Source organism: Adiantum capillus-veneris, chromosome 30 (genome assembly GCF_014529385.1).
Source record: "Adiantum capillus-veneris isolate H3 chromosome 30, ASM1452938v2, whole genome shotgun sequence".
NCBI lineage: Eukaryota > Viridiplantae > Streptophyta > Polypodiopsida > Polypodiales > Pteridaceae > Adiantum > Adiantum capillus-veneris.
This window is the reverse complement of record NC_140960.1, coordinates 11,688,431-11,703,362: the sequence shown is the minus strand read 5'-3', so window position 1 is coordinate 11,703,362 and position 14,932 is coordinate 11,688,431. Positions and strand designations below refer to the sequence as shown.

Here is a 14,932-nt window from a genome sequence, read left to right as displayed (position 1 = left end):
GTTATTCCCCCTTTGGTTGCTCAAATGCATCTTTATCCTGATGTTGCCTGGGTTCACTTTGTTGTGCGTGTGCAAAGTGTAATTTCACGACTATGGCAAGCATTACATGTTTCAATTACGTGGCGATGTTGAGGATGCGAAGCATATGTATCAACAGCTCCAACTCTTAGCTGACACACGTCTGTTGTCGAAAATTGAATCCACGACCCTTTGTCAGGCCCGGGTTTGTCTGCTGCATAAATATAAACGAAAATTGGATAAATGGCAAACTCGTGCTCGTCATCGAGCGTTTGTAGACAAGGGATGTGCCTCAAAGCATTTTGTTAAGCACTTGCATCATTCGAGGGAAATAGTCACTTCAAAACAGTTCACAGTTCACAATTGATTCGACATTGGCTCGGCGGAATTCCGTGCCTAGAGGTATTGGCCCCAAAGACTGGCGCACCTTTCGGTATTTCTTTCGATATTAATCTGCAACTCAAAGTACAAGCGAGTCTTCGGGACTCGCTCTCAGACTCTACGTCCAGATGCTCTGCAGAGTGAGGGCCCAAAGACTAATTAAAGAATTTACAAGGGATGCTAAAAGGAGAACACAAAAGCTGAAAATCAAAAGCTCTTCTGGAAAATCAAGCAGAAGAGGTTTCTCTCTTCTAGGCTAAGTGAAAATAAAGCAACTAATAAAAACTCTCCTTGCGTAGAGTTTTATGTAAGCCAAAAGCTGGAAATTACGTAGCCAAAAAAAAAAAAACCCCTTTTCTGTACGCTACTGCCCTGTAAGCTTTCCGCACACTGAAGCCATTGCGGGCCTGTCCATACATTGCAGCCACGTCACCACTTTTGCCGTTCGCGGGACTGTCCAAGCTTGAAGGAGTGTGTATGTGTGTGTATTGGACAGCAGCCAACAACCACGTCACCAATTTGTGACATACCCCCCTCTTGAAAGTATTGTAATCGCCCTCGATTACGCTTGCAAAACAGACAGAGGCCATAAATTGTCCTAGCAGACATTGATTGTTAGTACCAACGCACTAGGAACACACATCTAGCACATGTACCAATCGACAATCACATCACATGACATCACAGGACATCACTAGATATCACAGAACATCAGATGACAAATCACATTCAACATTCATTCGGATCTCAGACCATGATTTATCGGCATGCAATTAGCAATCGCATCTAGATCCACTCAGGACCTCATAGATGCCCGATTGACTAATCCCTATTGCAACCATGTCTATCAAGATCATTCAGACCGAAATGCTGCAGTCATTTCGTCTATCAGTTCCTGCACTTAAACAAGTCAAGAACAAGTCAGTATCATGTTCGGGAATTCCAGTTCGTAAAGTCATATAGCAGAATTCTGTCAGCTCTCAGTACCCCTGAAGCTCAGAGAGACATCAGTGACTCTAGTATCAAAATCGAGGCATCTGTTGGCAAAGGAGCGGAGTAACTCCCCTCTTGTGCAAACCCACTGCACCAGATCTCTGACCAAGCTAAATTCGGGGTTCCATTTGGAGTAAACTATGCTAAACCAAAAGCTTCAAGGTAAAGTTTCACAATCTAAGGAGTATCTGCTAGGTTCTCCTCCTCCATCCACTTCGCATCCAATGCATGATAGTTCTTGAATTTAACCAAGAACCGCCTTATCACTTTACCCTTAATCCTTTCTTCTGTGCCAATTTCTGTTCTGGAACGAGTATCTGCTCGTTTCCGTCCAATTCGGGTTGCACATCTGGCTTCCCATCTTCAGGCACATCACCTTTGAAAGGTTTCAAGAGACTCACATGGAATGCATTGTGAATCCTCCAAGTGTCAAGCAGTTTCAGTCCGAAGGAGACATCATTTATCTTTTCAAAGATTTGGAAAGGTCTGTAGTATCGCATACTAAGCTCTGGAAAAAGCCTCTCCTTTCCCTTCTTCTTTCTCCGGCGTGCCTTCTCAAAACGTAAGAGCACCCAATCATCCTCCTTCAATATCAAATCGCGACGATAGCGATCCGTTGCCTTTTTCTGTCTCTCCTTAGACTTCTGCAAAGCCTCGCGGACCTTGGCAAAAGTCGTGTCTAAGTCGCGCGTATACTCATCAGCTTCAAAAATCTTATCTTTCGTGCTTAGGAAGGGTGGAACCTTCGCAGCACCTTCAACAATCTTAAATGGCGCCTTCCCCGTCGATGAGTGTATCGTGTTCTTGTAGGCAAATTCCACCAAAGGTAGATACTTTTCCCATTGAGTCTTTTGATCCAAGATATAAGACTTCAATAAATCTAAAATCACTGAATTGGCAATCTCAGATTGTCCGTAAGTCTGCGGGTGGAAAGATGACGAGAACTGCAACCGCGTGCCAATGTTCTCCCAAATTGCCTTCCAAAACAAACTCGTAAATCTCGAGTCCCTGTCGGAGACAATCGTCTCGGGCATGCCATGTAATCTGAAAATCTGGGCCACAAACAGTCTCGCTAAGTGATCCGGCTTGATTGTTTTCTTCACTGGAATGAAATGAACCTGCTTGCTAAATCTGTCAATGAATAGTCCAGATACCATCGTGACCACTCTGTGTTCTCGAGAGATCAAAAATGAAATCCATTGTAATACTTTTCCACGGGCGGGTGGGTATGGGTAAAGGCTATAACAATCCCTGTGTTTTATGCCTGTCAAAACTTGACTTTCGGGCATACCAAGCAACTGCGTACAAACTCACCCACATCCTTCTTGAGTCTCGGCCAAAAGAAGTATCTCTCCACACCTCTCAAGGTGGTAGCAATGCCATGGTGACCCGTAAAAAGTGGATAGTGGCATTCGGTTAGAACCTTTTCCCCCAACGGCTGTGTAACGCACAACATGCTTTTCTTCACCTAGTAGCCATCCCGAATGGAATAGTCCGCTACTACCTCCCCATTTTGTATTCAATTGAATATGTCTGCAAAATCTACATATGTGGCGTACTGACCGACCATATCCTCGAAGCTTCTAGGATGTATCGCGGAAATAGCCAGAACCAACGGCTTCCAGGGTAAAGTATCTGCCACCAATTACTTCTATCTCTGCACGTGGACAATCCGGAAGTAAAAAATGTGACAAGATGTTTGCCCACGGCATCTGCTTTTTTCGATAGCTGCTTCTGTGACAAGAAGTAGCGTAAACTCCAACCATCTGTGAAAAAACCGTAAAATCGGCTCCGAGTAGGTAATGTCGCCACTGAGGAAGAGCGTGGATAACCGCCAAAAGCTTTTTCTCACATAACTGTACTGTCAATTCCGGCCTTGAAAACAATCGGCTTTCGTAGTCAATGACATTGGCCTTCTTGTACTAAGACCGCATCCAGACTACGACCACGAGTATCACAATATACTGCAAACGACTTCTGTAAATCCGGCAAAGTCAACAACTGGTTCTATAGTCAAGTTCTGTTTCAATTCCTGAAGGGCAATCACTTCTGTGGATCCCCACGAGAAAAGGACTCCTTTCTATGTCGACAAATGCAAAGGGGTAAGCAACCTTTGCAAACTTTTTGATGAACCGCCTGTAGTAAGAACATAAGCCGAAGAAGCTTTCAACTTGATGCACATTCTTCAAATCGGGCCAATCACGGATACTCTCTATCTTGGCCGGGTGCATCTGCACTCTTACTGCTAAGACAAAGTGTCCCAAACAAGTGTCTCTGGGCTCGGCTCACACGGTAAGGTGACCGGTTCGATGGTGTAGTTCCAGGTAACAGATCAATGGTATGATCCTCAGGACGAGCTGGTGACAACTCGCCTGACAAGCCCTCTAAAAAGCTATCGACATGAGTGTGGAGAAAAATCGTGGCGTTCTTCATTCAAGTCAAAACATATTCGGCCTTCAATCATCAGTCAGTTCTTTCCAAAAAAGTTAGTAAAGAAACTGAAGTTCATCAAGTACAATCTTTGAGCCCTTCATTTGTCAATGTCACTTTCTCGGCCCCGTAGTCAACCACGGCGTAGTTCTTGTGGTACCAAGAGATTTCAAGTAGGACATCACAACCTCCCAAGGGAATTATGTAGAAGTCCTCGTGTCCTAAACACCCCTGACATTGCAAACGAAGTTTGCCAATGATCAGTGTAATGGCAACATCCCGTCCGGGTGCCGCTAGAAATACCTCCGCTTGTGGCCTCAGCATGTCGAGAGTAATTCCATATCGAGCTGCCAATTCAAGTGAAAAGAAGTTGGCCTTGGCTCCGTCAAAAGAGCTTCATGATCTTTCCCTTTGCCCTAAAAGCGGCAAAGTTTGCACTTCCATTCATTTAATTCGGTTCGGGTCCCACGCAATGTGATACCAATTCTCCTTTTTATCTGCCTTTTCTGCCACGTCCCTCTGCTGCTTTGGAACTTTCTGGCCTTTCTTCATCATGTTCATTCGGTGCATTGTTAGGGCACTTCGCGAAGATATACCCAGTTTCCCCGCATTCAAAACACTTCCCCTCTTTGATATAGCTGATCCTCTCTCGCCGAGTGAGCTGGGGTCGTGCATCCTTTTCTTTCGTTTCAGGGGTGCTCTTCTTTCTACTTTCATTTCCCGGAGTCTGTTCAGTTCTCTACGTCATGATCTCATCCGTGGGGTAGGTCAAACTGCAGGAGTGAAAGGCAAAACCCCGTTTCGCATGACTCATCAGCTCCTCAATGGAAGGTGACTTTTGTTCTGAGCAGTGATCCCGGATCTCTGTAGGAAGACCCAATGTAAACCGCTCAATCTGTTCTTTGAACGAGATCTTCTTAAATGAAGAGGTGGGTAGAAAAGAGCTCCAGAATCTCTCGCAATATGAGTCCACTGTATCCTTCTTGGTCATCTGAAGATGGTTCCAAGCAGTTCTTATGTCACGTTCATACCCTCGATCAGCCATGAAGAAATAAAAAGCCTGTTGAATTTCAACCATTTAACTGGCGCTGTCTTGTTTAATAGAAGCGTGCACCACCAAGTTCGAGCATTCCTCTTAAAGTAAGAGGCAGCTCTCCGAATCTTAGAGTGCTCTGAGTAACGCCCTCCAGAGAAGGCTATGTCAAACTGTTGCACAAAAGACAGCCTTCGAAGCATCTCAATAACCAAAAAATGTGTCAAAATTTAATTAACTGTCTACCTTCCTTAAATTCTCGGACTTTCTTGCTTTTGTCTTCCAGAAAGTCATACTAGTTGGCTTTATAAAAATTCTTCTTCTTTGTGTAAAAGCTGATGTCATCAGAGCCCAAAATATCTGAAGACGAGTCCTCTGTAGAACTGTCAACCACGGGGCGAGATTTAGGATTCTTTGGCTTTTCCTTGCCCTTTCCGAAGCTTTGCTTTTGCTTCGCGTTTTGCCTTTTCGGTCTTCTTCGCTCGAGGTAGAAGAGCTAAAGAACTGTCAGAAGAAGAAGAAGAAGAAGAACAACTCGGTACTCCTTCAAACCAAACACGCTTCTTCTGCTTTCTTGCCGATTCAAATGTCGACTGACGACCCAAATAACCTAGGAAGTCACCACCTTTCTTCTGCTTTTTGTCGTGCTTTTTAGCTTTGTTCTGCGCGTCAAAAAGCTGAGGAGTTCATGCATCAACCACCTCTTCTAATTCTTGCTCTGTGTACATCCTGGGAGTAGGAGGTTTCTTGAGTGCCGGTTTGGGTGGTTCAGTGGTCTGCCGCCATAGTGCATGAACCTCGTCAAAGGAGGTCTGGCTCATAAATTTGCAAATTTCAAGTCTTCGCAAAATTTAGCATCATCTGTTTTGCGTCGCCGATCAAACGTTGACACTTCATCTCTTCGAGCTCCGACTGAGTAGGCCGAGACGGGCCGTACTCCTCGCATGAATCTTCGTTGTGATCCCTTCTCGCATCTCCGGATGCAGAGGGAGTCGATTGATCTTTGCCTGAAGCCATAGGTGCCGCAGGAAAAAAATTGGGATCGGATTTTCCGTAGAAGAGAAATCGGCTGTGCTCTGATACCACTGTAACAGACTTGGACATTCCAACTCGAGGATATACCACGACGCCACAAATAATCACATCAAAACAGTTCACAGTTCACGATTGATTCGACATTGGCCCGGCGGAGTTCCGTGCCTAGAGGCATTGCCCCAGAGACTGGCGCCCCTTTTGGCATTTCTTTTTGTATTAATCTGCAACTCAAAGTACAAGCGAGTCTTCGGGACTCACTCTCAGACTCTACGTGCAGATGCTTTGCAGAGTGAGGGCCCAAAGGCTAATTTAAAGAATTTACAAGGGATGCTAAAAGCAGAGCCCAAAAGCTGAAAATCAAAAGCTCTTCTGGAAAATAAAGCAAAAGAGGTTTCTCTCTCATAGGCTAAGTGAAAATAAAGAAACTAATAAAAACTCTCTCCTTGCGTAGAGTTTTACGTAAGCCAAAAACTGAAAATTACGTAGCCAAAAAAAAAAAAGCCCCTTTTCCGTACGCTGCTGCCCTGTCAGCTTTCCGCACACTGCAGCCACTGCGGACCTGTCCGTACACTGCAGCCACGTCATCACTTTTGCCGTTCGCTGGACTGTCCAAGCTTGAAGGAGTGTGTGTGTACTGGACATCAGCCAGCAACCACGTCACCAGTTTGTGACAAGATGGTCAGTAATATTCCTGGTTGTTTGATCACCTCTGGCTTGCTCTCCGTGTCACAAAGTGATGACGTGGCGGACAGCAGAAACCCTAATTTCTGCCAGAAACCCTAAAATTCCTGCAAACCCTAATTTTTGCCTAAAACCCTAAATTCCGGAAATCGCGGAGGCGGATTATTAAAAAGAAAAAAAAATGGAAAATGATGAGCGACGCGAATTTTGCTTTTGCTTTTTTTTATAAAAAAACCAGAAAAGACTCTCTAAGAGAGAGAGAGAACTGATGCTTTTGATTTCAAAAGCTTTTCGGGCTCTGCTTTTGGGCATCCCTTGTAACCTTTAAATTAGTGGTGAGGGCCTCACTTCTCAGAGCATCTGGACGCAGAGTCTGAGAGTGAAACCCTAACCGCTCTCTTGTACTTTGATGATTGATTAATATAAAAAGAAATACCGAAAGGGGCGCCAGTCTTTGGGGCCAATATCTCTAGGCACAGAACTCCGCCGGGCCAGTGCAAATCTATTGTGATCTGTGAATTGTTTTGAAGTGGTTATTTGGTGCTGTCGCGGTTGATTCTTGACTTGGAGTGTCCAAGTTTGTTACAGTGGTATCAGAGCACGGCCGATTTCTCTTCTATGGGAAATCCGATCCCCGAATTTTTTTCCGCGGCACCTATGGCTTCAGGCAATGATCAGTCGACTCCCTCTGCATCTGGAGATGCGGGCTGGGATCACAACGAAGATTCAGGCAGAGTATGGCCCGCCTTGGCCTACTTAGGCGAAGCGACAAGAGAGAGCAAAATATATGAACCAGACCTCTTTGAAAGAGGTACAGATGGAGTGGCAGAGAACCACAACACCACTCCCGAAACCTGCTCTCAAGAAACCTTCTACCTCCAAGAAATATACGGAGAAGGAACTGGAGAACGTGGTTGATGCACGGATTGCTCAGCTTTTTGACACGCAAAAGAAAGCCAAAAAGCACGGCAAAAAGCAGAAGAAAGGCACTGACTTCCCGGGATATTTGGGTCGTCGGTTGACATTTGACAAGGCAAAGAAACGGAAGAAGCGTGTTCGATTTGAAGGAGTACCCAGTTCTTCTTCTTCTTCTTCTGACAGTTCTTCTAGCTCCTCGGATTAGAGCGAAGAAGACAGAAAAAAGCAAAAAGCGAAGCAAGACACAAAGCTTCGGAACGGGCAAGAAAAAGGCAAAGAAGGCTACATCTCGCCCAGAGACTGACAGTTCTACTGAGGACTCGTCTACAAACAGCTCAGATTCCGATGACGGAAAGTTTTATGCGAACAAGAAGAGTTTTGACAAAGCCAACCAGTATGACTTTCTCGAAGATAAAAGCGAGAAAGTCCGAGAGTTTAAGGAAGGTGGCCACTCGATCAAGTTTGATACTTTTCAGGATACTCAGATGCTTCGAAGGCTTTGTCTTCTATACAGCAGTTTGACATCGCTTTCGCGGGAGGACGCTATTTAGAGCACTCCAAGATTCGGAGAGCTGCCTCTTACTTTAAGGGGAATGCTCATACTTGGTGGTCCACGTTTCTATTAAGCAAGACTGTGCCAGTTACATGGCTGAAATTCAAGAGGCTTTTTATTTCTTCTTGGTTGACTCAAGAGTTTGAGCGAGATATACGAGCTGCTTGGAACCATCTCCGGATGACCTAGAGCGATACAGTGAATTCTTATTGTGAAAGATTCTGGAGCTCTTTTCTACCCGCCTCTTCATTCAAGAAGATCTCGTTCTGAGAACATATTGAGCGGTTTACCTTGGGTCTACCTACAGAGATCCGAGATCACTGCTTGGAACAGAAGTCGGCTTCTATTCAGGAGTTGATGAGTCATGCAAAGCGGGGCTTTGCCATTCACTATGGCAATCTGACCTACCCCACAGATGAGGCCATGACACAACGAGCCGAACAGACTTCTGGGAATGAAAGTAGAATGAAAAAGAGCAACCCAGAGAAAAAAAAAGAATGCACGACCCAAGCTTACTCCTGAGGAGAGAGCTCGCTTCATCAGAGAGGGGAAGTGCTTTGGATGCGGGGAACATGGACATATTTCCGCGAAGTGCCCTGATACGGCACAGAAAAAACAACATGATAAAAACGACGACAGGCCTAAGAATTCGAGAGCAGCTGAGGAATGTGGCAGAAAAGGCAGATAGAAAAGCAGAACTGATACCACATGGCGTGGGACCTGCACCGAATCTAATGAATGAAAGTACAAACTTTGCCACTTTCGGGGCAAAGCGAAGGATCAGGAAGCTCTTTTGAAGGAGCCAAGGCCAACTTCTTTTCACTTGGAATTGGCGGCTCGATTTGGAACTACGCCCGACAGACTGACGCCACAGGCGGAGGTAGTTTGACTGGCACCCGGATGGGATGTTGCCATTACACCGAGCATTGGCAAACTTTGTTTGCAATGACAGGGGTGTTCAGGGCACGTGAGTGACGTTCTACTCGAGATCCCTTGGTACCACAAGAACTACGCCGTGGTTGACTACCGGGCCGAGAAAGCGACTGATAAATGAAGGGCTTAGAGATTGTACTTGATGAACTTCAGTTTTCTTACTCATTCTTTTGGGAGAACTGAACGATGGATAAAGGTTGAATATGTTTTGACCTGAAGAAAAGAACGCCAAGATTTTTTTTCTCCACGCTCATGCCGATTGCTTTTGAGAGGGCCTGAAGATCATACCATTGATCTGATATCTGGAAGCACGCCACCGAATCGGCCACCTTATCGTGTGAGCCGAGTACAGAATGAAAAGATTATGAACTCAGTGAAAGACCTCTTGGAAAAGGGTCTTGTCCAGCCTAGTACTTCACCGTATTGCTCTCCAGTGTTGTTGGTTTTGAAGAAAGACGGATCTTGGAGAATGTGCATCCATTATAGCACTCTCAACGAAATCACCATCAAGAACAGATTTCCGATTCCTAGGATCGATGATATACTCGACAGGTTACAGGGATCCTCGTGCTTTAGCAGGATTGACTTGAAGAGTGGATATCATCAGATCAGGATAACACCAGGAGATGTCTACAAGACAGTCTTTCGGACGACTTTTGGGTTATTTGAGTTTTTGGTGATGCCTTTTGGCTTAACCAATGCTCCTGCGACATTTAACCGGATGATGGACAGGATTTTTCGAGAGTACAGGCTATTTGTTGGCACTTTCTTTGACGACATCATTGTTTTCTCCAAGAATGAGGCAAAACACAGAGATCATCTGCTTCAAGTCTTTCAGGCATTACGAGATCACACGTTAGTGATTAATGCAAAGAAAAGTGAATTTTTCCTACTAGAGATACACTTTTTGGGACACATTGTGTCAGCAGCAGGAGTGCGAATGGACCCTGCCAAGATAGAGACTATCCGTGATTGGCCCGATTTGAGGAATGTCCATGAAGTTAGAAGCTTCTTGGGACTGTGTTCGTACTACAGGCGGTTCATACGAAAGTTTGCAGAGGTTGCTTCCCCTTTGCATACCTTGACACAAAAAGGAGTACCTTTTTCGTGGGGACCCCCAGAGGTGGCTGCCTTTCAGACGTTGAAAGAGAAATTGACTACGGGACCTATTTTGACTTTGCCGGACTTGCAGAAATCATTTGAAGTATTTTGTGATGCTTGTGGTCGTAGTCTGGGTGCGGTCTTGATGCAAGAAGGCCATGTCATAGCTTACGAGAGCCGTTTGTTCTCTAGGCCGGAGATGACAGCACAGATCTATGGGAAAGAGCTTTTGGCGGTTATCCATGCTCTTACTCAATGGCGGCATTACCTACTCGGAGCGGATTTTACTGTCTTTACAGACCATCAGAGTTTGCGCTACTTCTTGTCACAGAAGCAGCTTTCGGAAAAGCAGATTCGGTGGGTGAACATCTTGTCACAGTTCCACTTCCAGATTGTCCATGTGCAGGGACAGAAGAATGTGGTGGCAAATGCTTTGTCTCAGAAACCGTTGGTTCTGGCTATTTCCGCGATACATCATAGGAGCTTCGAGGATATGGTCGATCAGTATGCCACAGTTACAGGTTTTGCAGATATTTTCACACAGATACGGGATGGGGAGACAGTAGCTGGATACTCCCTTCGGGAAGGCTACTTGATGAAAAAGACTATGTTGTGAGTTACACAGCCGTTGAGGGAAAAGAATATGACTGATTGCCACTGTCCACCTTTTACGGGTCACCGTGGCATTGCTACCACCATGAAAGGGGTAGAGAGAGATTTCTTTTGGCGGAGACTGAAGAAGGATGTGGAAGAGTTTGTGCGCAGTTGCTTGGTATGCCAGAAGGTCAAGTTTGACAGGCATAAGGCACAGGGATTGTTACAGCCTTTACCCATACCCACCCGCCCCTGGGAAAATATTGAAATGGATTTCATTTTTTTTCATCTCTCGAGAATACAGAATGATCACGATGATTTTCCGATTACATGGCACGCCTGAGACGATTGTCTCCGACAGAGACCCCAGATTTATGAGTTTGTTTTGGAAAGCAATTTGGGAGAACATTGGCACGCAGTTGCAGTTCTCGTCATCGTTCCACTTGCAGACTGACGGGCAATTTGAGATTGCCAATTCAGTGATTTTAGATTTATTGAAGTCTTGTATCTCGGATCAGAAGACTCAATGGGAAAAGAACTTACCTTTGGTGGAATTTGCCTACAATAACACGATACACTCTTCGACGGGGAAGACGCCATGTGAGATTGTTGAAACTGCTGCGAAGGTTCCATCCTTCCTGAGCACGAAAGATTAGAAATTTGAAGCGGATGAATATTCGCGAGATTTGGATACGGCTTTTGCCAAGGTTCGCGAGACTTTACAGAAGTCTCAAGAACGACAGAAAAAGGCAGCGGATCGCCATCGTCGCGACTGGAAACTGAAGGAGGATGATTGGGTGCTCTTACTTTTGAGAAGGCACGCCTAAGAAAGAAACAGGGAAAGGAGAGGCTTTTTCCAAAGCTTAGTATGTGATACTACGGACCTTTCCAGATTACTAACAAGATAAATGATGTCTCCTTCCGATTGAAACTGCCAGATACTTGGAGGATTCACAATGCATTGCATGTGAGTCTCTTGAACCCTGTTAAGGGTGATGTGCCTGATGATGGGGAGCCTGATGAGCAATCCAAAGTGGAAGAAAACGAGGAGATCCTTGTCCTGAACAGATTTTGGCACATAATGATACGAAGAAAGGTAAAGTCCGAAGGCGGTTCTTGGTTAAGTTCAAGAACTTTCCTGCATTTGATGCGAAGTGGATAGAGGAGGACGACCTAGCAGATACTCCTCGGATTGTGAAACTTTACCTCGATGTTTTGGTTTAGCATAGTCTACTCCAAACGGAACCCAGAATTCAGCTTGGCCGAAGATCTGGTGCAGTGGGATGCACAAGAGGGGGGTCACTCCGCTCCCTTGTCAACAGATGCCTCGATTTTGATACTAAAGTCACTGATGTCTCTTTGAGCTTCAGGGATACTGAGAGCTGACAGTATTCTGCTGGATGACTTTATGAAATGGAATTCCTGATTATGATACTGATTTGTTCTTGACTTCTTGTGAGTGCAGGAACTGATAGCCGAAATGACTGCAGCATTTTGGTTTGATTGATCTCGAATAGACATGGTTGCAATAGGGGTTAGTCAATCGGACATCGATAAGGTCCCGATTGGACCTAGATGTGATTGCTAGCTACATTGCCGATAAATCATGGTCTAAGATCCGAATGAATGTTGAATGTCATGTGATGTCCTCTGATGTCTGGTGATGTCCTGTGATGTCGTGTGATGTGACTGTCGATTTTGTACATGTGCTAGATGTGCGTTCCTAGTACGTAGGTACTAACAGTCAGTGTCTGCTAAGACGGTTTATGGCTTTTGTCGGTTTTGCAGGCGTAATCGCGGTCGATTACAATGCTTTCAAGAGGGGGGTATGTCACAAAGTGATGACGTGGCGGACAACAAAAACCCTAATTTCTGCCAAAAACCCTAAAATTCCTGCAAACCCTAATTTTTGCCAAAAACCCTAAATTCCGGAAATCACGGAGGCGGATTATTATAAAAAAAAAAAATTTTGGAAAATGATGAGCGACGCGAATTTTGCTTTTGCTTTTTTTTATAAAAAAAAAAGAAAAGACTCTCTAAGAGAGAGAGAGAACTGATGCTTTTGATTTTAAAAGCTTTTGGGGCTCTGCTTTTGGGCATCCCTTGTAACCTTTAAATTAGTGGTGAGGGCCTCACTTCTCAGAGGATCTGGACGCAGAGTCTGAGAGTGAAACCCTAACCGCTCTCTTGTACTTTGATGATTGATTAATATAAAAAGAAATACCGAAAGGGGCGCCAGTCTTTGGGGCCAATATCTCTAGGCACGGAACTCCGCCGGGCCAGTGCAAATCTATTGTGATCTATGAATTGTTTTGAAGTGGTTATTTGGTGCTGTCGCGGTTGATTCTTGACTTGGAGTGTCCAAGTTTGTTACACTCCGCTTGGAAAGTTGTTACAGATCATCTCCCTTGGCATGGCAGGCAACAAGCAGATCGGAATTCGTTGCGTTTATAAAGCATTCATTGGAGCAGGGCGTTTTCTTTTACCGTAGTTGATCAGTCGCCTCGTCAAGCCTACTTCCTCTCTGGTAGTGGCATACGCACGGTGGATGATGTGGTGGATTCGTCTGGGAATTTGCTTACCGTTTCTCAAGCGGCAGCACGCTTTGGGTTGGGCCTACATTATCGTCAGATTTGGAGCTTGCTTTGGCATATGCTGGATGTTTTTCTCCCTATTCCGCCGGTGGATGCCGTAAGCAGGATTGGAAATTATGGGGCTCTTCTTTGGATGCGATTTCTGCTCGACATATCTATGCTTCTCTCATGCAAGACTCTTGGCTGGCTGATCATTGTAATGTGCTCTGGGATTTACACAAATCCGATCAATGGTGGAGGCGGGCGGGCTCTTACTACGATCTAGAAGTCTCGCTTGCCTCTCAAGGAGTGTTTGTTTCTTTGGCGTTGTTTGTTGGGAGTTCTTCCAGTTGGTACACTCCTTGCGGCGCGTCTCCTCTCGTTGCGTGGGTTGCTCCGCTGCTGATGCGACTGCCAGACATCTGCTTTGGGAGTGTCATTGCACCAGGGCTTTCCTTCGCCGCGTTTCTGCTTGTATGCACCTTCGATTTCCCTTGGCGGTCTTCCACAAACGATTCTAGCTTTTTGGCATTCTCCCGAATTCCCTCCAACAATTTGCCATTTTCTTCGCATGGGTCAGATTTTGGTCGTTATGGTCCTTGTGGCACCGCCGCAATCTCCGCATGTTTCATCAACATAATGCACATCCTTTTCCATCGTTCAAGTTTTTGTTGAGGCAATCACTAACCTTTTGCATTTGACATTGGGGACATATCCCTGGAAATCTTGCAGCTCTTCTATGTTTGCTTTTAGCGCTTTTGTATCGCAAAGCACTTCAGTGTTCTTCCCTTTGTATAGATCTTTTTGGTGGGTTTTCCTCGCCTTGAGGTTTCCCACAGGTAAATTAATCAAAACAAATTTACAAAAAAGTGTGTGTGGATACGATGTGCTATTGGCAAGATACGCACATCTTCACACCAGCTTTGGGTCGAGACTGGGAGATACAGCGGAGTGCCAGCAGAGGCCAGGACATGCCCCCTGTGTCACATGGAGTCTGAGACAGAGTTGCCCAGTCTACTATGAGATACGAGGCCGCTTCCACTGCCTGCTCAAAGAGGGCTTTGGACAACTCTCTAGAGTCATGGGGTATGAGGACCAAAGAAGCCTGGGATTGTTTTTGCTAGAGCTGCGCACACAGAGAAAGCCTGATGAGAGGAGAGGCTAGCCAGTCCCAAAGACGAATCACGAACTTCTTTAGAGCAGACACTGGACACCCGGAGGAGCTACTACCACAACAGAGCCCACATTCTCCTCGCACCAAAGGCACGTTGTTTGACCGAGCCACCAAGCTAGGGAAATCTGGGCACCCACAATTGCGGAAGACTACACAACATCGACGGAGCTTGCATCAGAGAATTCGGATCACTTTGGCCCGACATGCAAGAAGCCCAATCAGACTACTGACCATGGAGGAGATTGATGAGATTCGCCAGCGACCGATGCTGGATCTCTGGTGATTTAGCTCTTTCTGAGGATACACCTACATTGTGTTGTCTTAGCCCCCACTCACTCCCAGCTCATATCCTACACAAGCCCAGCTAGCTGCTTATCTCACATCTAGCACCTTAGGATTCTATAGTATTTTTATTTTGTTACTCGGACCTTGTATCAGATCCACCACATTGTAACTTTTTGGTCTCATAGGTCACTTTGGCCTTTTGAAGACGTTAATACAACATTTCAAATCAT

General features: G+C 45.4%; 1 protein-coding gene across 1 annotated transcript in view; it reads right to left on the bottom strand.

The window, feature by feature from the left end:
* EIF3E (eukaryotic translation initiation factor 3E) overlaps positions 1-14,932 on the bottom strand; it is a 70,780-nt gene that overhangs the window by 19,884 nt on the left and 35,964 nt on the right. The gene's annotated exons all lie outside the window — the stretch shown is intronic.